A 6,795-nucleotide genomic window follows, 5' to 3' on the forward strand; every position below is an offset into this window, starting at 1 on the left:
ATGGTAACAGTTTTTTTGTTTTTTTTTGTCATCTCTCTGACAGAGGAATGTTGATTACTCTTTGATTACTCCGGTTGGTCGGATGTTCAGTTCTGGTGATTATTCTGGTGCTCTTTGTCAACTTTGTGCTTTGACACAGCTTCTTGGAAAGTCTTGGAAATCTATAGACAGTTTCGCTTAACTTTGTTGTTTGGTTTCTGCTCTCATAACCGCACGTTTTGATCTTCATCTTGCTGAGAGACGCAACGAAGATCCATTTTCAGTTGACTGGGAGAGTCTGAGTGATTTTTTAAAGGGGGAGAAAAAAAAGAAGAAATGCTGTGCACTTTAACAAGGTTCTCAGAGTGTTTGAGAGAGAAACAAAGCAATACTGTCACAGATCTTTTATCACACTCAAAATGGGGAATGAAATGGGGTTTGTTCAGCATTTTCTCCCTAGCCACATGGAGTGCTTGTTGCTGTAAAGTTACATTTTTGCCTCATCTAGCCAAACGACATGGTTCCAGTTAAATTCCCAGAAAATTCCATATTTTCGTTTGAACTCTCACTTACGGTCATGAAATGTGAAAACGCCTTATTAGAATGACAATGGGATTGGCAGGTTTCAGGTTGTGAATTCCCAAACATATACGCTATGACGACCTTAAAAAGCTGCACTTGTTTTTTTTTTTGCTATGTTTATACCACTTTACATATTACTAGGTAATAGGTACAGTTTCAATAGTCCGTTTTTAAGGGGCAATAATTATTTTTCTAACATGCCATGTTCGTACATTTCTATTTCCAAAGTTGACACTTTACATTGCTGTATTATCATTTGATTGAGACATGCTTGTCTCTAAAGGCTAAATATCAGAAATGCCTTGGTTTTATGAAAGATCATTTTAAAACTAAAGGCTGAATATGGGATTGTATTTTTCGTTATGCTCAACATTTTCAACATTTTGTATTTCAAACCCGGTCCACACCCCAACTGAACCAAATCAGTCTCACAAACGGATGACACCGTCAGGAGAACGCATTAGTCAGCTGAATTACCGGTACTTCTTTCTATAAGCAGTAGTTTTCCAGCGTCTCCATCCTCATTGCACCATCGAGCGTGAACCTGCCTACAGTACTATCAACTATCGATCACCTCAGAGCTGCGCGAGCGGTCCAATGAGGTCACGCGGAGGCGGTCCGTTGCTAAGGAGGAGGTTTGGTTGAGTCTCTGCGTAGCAGCCATTCAGCGGCGGTGGCTGAAGCGATTGGACTGCGAGGGCTTCTCCGAGACTTTTTGTGGAATTTGAATTATTTTGGCTCAGCACGGCTCGCAGTTCATAGGTGACGGCTTCAGAGGGACAGCTTGTGGGTCGCAGAGGTGGTCACAGGTAAGTTAAAGTGAAATACGTAGAGCCCTGCTGGGACTAGCATGCCCGGTGAAGCTTGTGTTAGCTCGCCGAGCTAAGCACCACTAGCCTCTCTGAATGCGGCACACGCAGCTACGTTAGCTCCCAATTTCAAGGCATTTACTTCCCTTGCTCACTCGAGTGTTTGACAGAATGAAAAAAAAAGAAGCTGTAAATATTTCCACCTCTCTTCAAACGTGTTGAAAATGCCCAATTTCGCTTGAAAGTGACCGGTGAAGGTGGCAGGTTTTTCGGTTAGTTCCATCCTCATTCTGGTAATTAGCCAACGACTCTCAAGTTACCTGAATAACTTTGAGAGGAGGAGGGCGTCTGTCAGCGTAACTAATGGATGCATCTCCGACTAAAATATGCAGTCACCCGGCACATGAGCTGTCACGACTTGTTTTCACACACTGTCACACGGTTCGCTTGTGTAATGCCGTCGTCCCAAATGTTTACCGCCGTAGAAAAACACGGGATTTATGGGCTGCGAAGTTCGTAGAAACGAGGTGTTACAGTCTGGCTCCTTCGTTTCGGAACATACGTTTGAAAACGACACTAGATAACCCGCCGGGCAGGCAGCCTGCCTGCTTTAAGTCGTGACTCATAGTCTTAACACGCGGAATAAATATTTTTTTGTGAAGTGTGATAATGCGTCTGAGTATATATCTTATTTTTGTGGGACTTCTTGCTCGTATTGTGGTTTTCTCAGAGTAAGAGGGTGAGATTTTCACTCTGCTATCGGTGATCAGATGAGCATCGGTGGTCAGGTTACTTTCTGTCGGCTCACTTGATCAAGGTAAACACAGGAAGACACCCATACTGCTTTAAACGTCTTGTTTACTAAATGAACSCTGCTGGGGTTCTCTTAGTTTATAGTCTTTAAATGTCATGCTAGACAGTTTTTGTGGCAGTGAAAGTATTATTWTTTTTGCTTGTAGGTCATGGAAACGCACCGATCAGATATTCTCTGGCCGATATCTGATAYGGTTGTGAGGGTTTAAACCGCATGTAAGGATTTCAGTTATTTTTTAAACTCTCTGGATGCAATAAAAGWTCAACTGTTTTAATAWTAGAATTTCTATAGKAAATTAAAATACAGATTTTTCAAAATAAAATAAAAAACAACTGAATAAAACTGTCGCATATCTTTACAATATTGCAGGTAATGAATGAAGTGAATGTAGGCCTGTCACCGTAACAAATTTTGCAGGACAATAAATTGTCCCAGAAATTATTGCGATAAACGAAGATATTGTTGTGTTTGAGGCCGTTTTCAAGTAATATAAAGACAAYGGCATAACAATACAAGAACACATTCTCAAAGATCAATAAACTTTAAATTCTAGTCAACATTTCACACTGGAACTGGAAGACATTAGCACAGAAACTATAAATCAATTGAATTATGAGGTCTCTGTAAATAAGATTGTCTTTCAAAACAAGTTGCTAGTTGAGACTGAAGCACCAGACTGAAGAGTCTTATCCAGGTTTTGGTAGAAAGAGAGAGAAAGAAAAGAGAAAAATGACAAATCAAGCAAATGGAAATGATTGAGTTTGTCTCAATCTGTCATGCGAAAAAAAAAAAAAATAGTATCAGATCATGTTTGACCTCTGATGGTTTAAACGGTGCATCATAAGGCTGGACGATAAATCATTTTCATCGATTAATTTTATTTTCTGTTTTTGAATATTTAAATTTTAGGAAAATCAGATTTATTTTTTCACTTATGCACTTTTTGGGTTTTAACTCCAAAGAACCACCATATTGCTTGAAAAGCATGTTTTCTGGCTTCTGTTTACGTTTTTTGCTTTGAATTTAGGTCGGCTCACAGAAGGAAATATTAAGATAACCAGCTTTTTTTCCACAATATTTTCAGTCATTTGTAAAATTTCTTAAATGGGGGGGAAGTGAGAAGATTTTTGAAATCGAATTCAGTTTAAAAATAATTGGAGATTTTATTTTTCCGCCCAGCCTTAGTGCGTCCCCCAGCAGTAAACTAGTTTATTCCTGCTGAGACTAGGAGTTAAAGAGTGCTGGTAGTTTTCAAACATCTTGAAAGTAGCTCACGGCTTAGCTCATCCCAAAGAATGAGGGAGTCGAGCTTGGCTGCCTGCCACTAAACCCACTGTCTAAGTATGTCAGCTGTTGGAGGGAGGAGGAGAAGTCTCTCTGTCCGCAGCTTTGTTTCACTCTGTGGGAGAAACTTATTATTTTTTATTTTATTTTATTTTTTGGGGGGTTCTGTCCTCAAAGGAGAAGCTCCATCTTGGCGGCGAGTTACGCATGTGAACTACGAGAAGTGACGCAATACAGGTAGATAAACCGGCTGTGATGTTGTGATGACACAGCCGGAAGGCTTTGCTGGCTCTATGTTCCCAGTAGCTGGCCAGATTGTCGAGCCTCTGGCTGCATGTGTCGAAATCACTGTCGGCGTCAGCTTAGCTTCAGCATTTGGCTCCGTGTTAGCTAAATTATCATAAGCAGGACACCAGAATAGTGCTTTTTCTTCAGTCCTCTCTGCCTCTTTTATGCTCATCATAACCTGATTAGAGAACTTTCTTTTCCTGGTGAATTTTTGCTTCAGACAAAAATGTAAATAGTAAGAAGCTTTTTAATTTACTACATCTTTTAGAAAAAAAAAGTATGTGTATCCCTTTAAATTGTAATTGCCTTGTGTTACAACCAGACTTAATAAACTAATTACTTAATAAATTAATACAAGCTCAATAATTCTCATTTGTATGAGTTATTGTTTCTTTCTCTCTTTCTACCAAAAACTGGTAGAAACTGGAGCTTCGGTCTCAACTAGACCCTTTTATTTTGATGGACGATTTAGTTTAAAGAGACTTCATAATTAATTTTTTWAATTTATTTGGGATATTTAAAATGTCTTTCAGTGTTAAGTGTTCATTATAATTTAAAAACGTGTTCTTGCATTATTTTGCCATTACCATAACATTTCTTAAAAATTGTCTCAAAACAATATTATCGTTTCTAGCCAYACCTTCTGGGACAATTTATCATCCAGTAAAATGTGTTATTGCGACAGGGAAGTTACAACTACAGATCTTATCGTATCATAGTATGATTTCTATATATGAAAAACAAACTTAACCCATATTTTCCTGAAGGACTGGTTCATGTGATGAACTATGTAGGATATTGCCATCTTTACTTTTTATGACTGGTCAGACGAGACTTGTTTTTGTGAGTTTGACAGAAATACTTATGGTTCCCATCATAACGATGTCTCCCAGAGTGTTATGATTTAGATTTCAGACAAAAGTTGAAGTTGCATGTATTTTGCATGCACAGGACCTGGAACATTCCAGTCTACCAAATATTGGTTCTTCTAATCTAAGTAGTCCTTTGCAGCTTCAATATATTGTGCAGCTGTAATTTAAACCAAACTCAGAGTAGACACAGGTGGACTCTGTTGACAAAAAGTTGAAGTGGCTGAATACAAAAACTGTATTTTGTTCCAYTTCATAATTATGCATTATTTATATGCCCTTATAGTACACACACTTGAAGGGTGTGAATATTTTWGCAGGGCACTTTTGCATGTTATGTTAGCATGAGTAGTAATTTATCAAATGATGCTACTGCTGAAAAATTTAAAATTAAGTTGATACTTTTGTCCTCTCTTTATGTAAAGCCACTTTTTCAAGCTTTATTATGTTGTAATGTTATTCACTCATCAAAAACAAATCTGGAGTGTTGCTTTGATTTACTCCCTCACTCAACTCCTTCAGACTAGCCTGCAGCAATTAGCAAACAGYTGGTTAAATTACAAAGTCAAGTTTCTTTCATGCTTAATATATAYAGCGTTCTAACAACTAAAAGTAATGTAACTATTTGATAGKGCCATTTTATAGCACAATGTGTCTGGAAAATATTTAATAATGCCCCTTTAAACATGTAAATATACTTCACTGCTCTTCTTTTGCTGCTTTTATTTGTAAATAGCTTTATTTATTACACTTTTTAGTCCTAAAGTTTACATTTTATTTTAAATAGGTCTGAAACAAWGCATAAATAAAGTCCTCTCAATATTTAAGCAAATAAAGGATTGCAAGACCAACTTATAAAATCTATGGCACTTAGAAAAACAAAAAAAAAAAACAAAAAATCCTGCTTCCTTCAAAAGCCCAATTAGTGCTTTAAAATCTCTGCATCCTCTACAAAGCCTCCGTCCCGTCCACACATGTGAGGCGTGCGCGGCTCCTCGGTCTTAGCTGGGACCACGTCCAGCAGAGACACTCTCTGGCAAGTTTGTACCAGAGGGCAGCTTTCAGAGCAGTGATCTCAAATGTGCAGCTGACCCCATTTCAAAAGAAGTGTCTGAAAATAGGTTCTGGAGCAGCTTTACTGTGTTTTGGTGATGAGTACCGTTGTGTCCCATCACAGATCAAAGTCATTGCTCCTTTTTGTTTATTTATTCCCCTTCCCCACAAAATCAGTCTCCATAAAGTAGATCTATTTTTCGGGCGAACTGCAAATAAATCTAAATAAGCGTGAGTTATGATTGCCTTGGATGATTTTCAGCATTAGGACTGGTAAAGGGAGATGTCGTAAAACAGAAGCTAAATGATGGGTTCTGTCTTTACAACGTTATTATTACTGTCAACCATAGAGATTATGAGAAGGCAGTTCAGTACACCAATGGTTATGTCATATATCATGTGTGGTAGTAATACTTTGAACTGCATCAATGGCCAAAGGTAGCTAGCTGTACCTTTTTTTTCTCCCCCTCTCTCCTGTTAAATAATTTTCAGATCTTTATCTTAATTGCACAATCACATACAAGCATTAAGCCTCTGCAATCATTTTCATGTTAATCAGACGTGGTACAACTTCAGCTGCCTGGTTGTTTTACTCCTATGATTGCAGTTTCTTTGAGTGTGCCGTTTGGGATAATAATTTTAGCTTTTAATTGGCACCAAAGGGGCTGTATCTTCTCCTCTTGCCCTGCCTATATCATCTCTGTATTAGCTAGAGCGAGCTGGAGGTGGAGGCRGGGGGTTATCACTGTATGCGAGGAGTTGCCTTTCAGGTTTGTGCCAGTGCAACTCCTCCCTGGTTACGCTGTAAGGCTCAGGGACTCCTTTTGTCTTTGTAGGCCCCTATATAATGTGATACCCGAGCCTCCCGGACTGGAACAGCTCATGCTTTATTCAGCTCTCTGATCTCTGCCTTAATTATGGCCGACCTAGGATGAAATGACCAGTGGTTGGATCTCCTAGAGTGGGAACTTTGTGCCCAGCTTCCAGTTGGAGTTGGGGCTGTAGATGTTTCTTTTAAAGTTGCAGCTCAGGTGGCTGCTCACCGCACACGGACATCTGTGTGAATGTGAAACGACTGTTCTGTGACAAAAATATAACTAAAAATCAAGAGTTTTGC

At 38.8% G+C, this 6,795-nt stretch overlaps 1 protein-coding gene across 6 annotated transcripts in view; it reads left to right on the plus strand.

Annotated features, from left to right (window-relative positions):
- The first annotated feature begins 1,074 nt into the window (after window positions 1-1,074).
- The window catches only part of numb (NUMB endocytic adaptor protein), a 52,512-nt gene continuing 46,791 nt past the window's right edge, over window positions 1,075-6,795 (plus strand). Inside the window, exon 1 of one of the 6 annotated variants that reach the window (XM_008398872.2) lies at window positions 1,075-1,370. The gene's annotated coding sequence lies outside the window, so the exon portion shown is untranslated. The remainder of the gene's footprint in view (window positions 1,371-6,795) is intronic. The other 5 variants (XM_008398875.2, XM_008398869.2, XM_008398868.2 and 2 more) reach the window with 5 other exon arrangements.

This window comes from Poecilia reticulata, linkage group LG22, assembly GCF_000633615.1.
Source record: "Poecilia reticulata strain Guanapo linkage group LG22, Guppy_female_1.0+MT, whole genome shotgun sequence".
Lineage (NCBI taxonomy): Eukaryota > Metazoa > Chordata > Actinopteri > Cyprinodontiformes > Poeciliidae > Poecilia > Poecilia reticulata.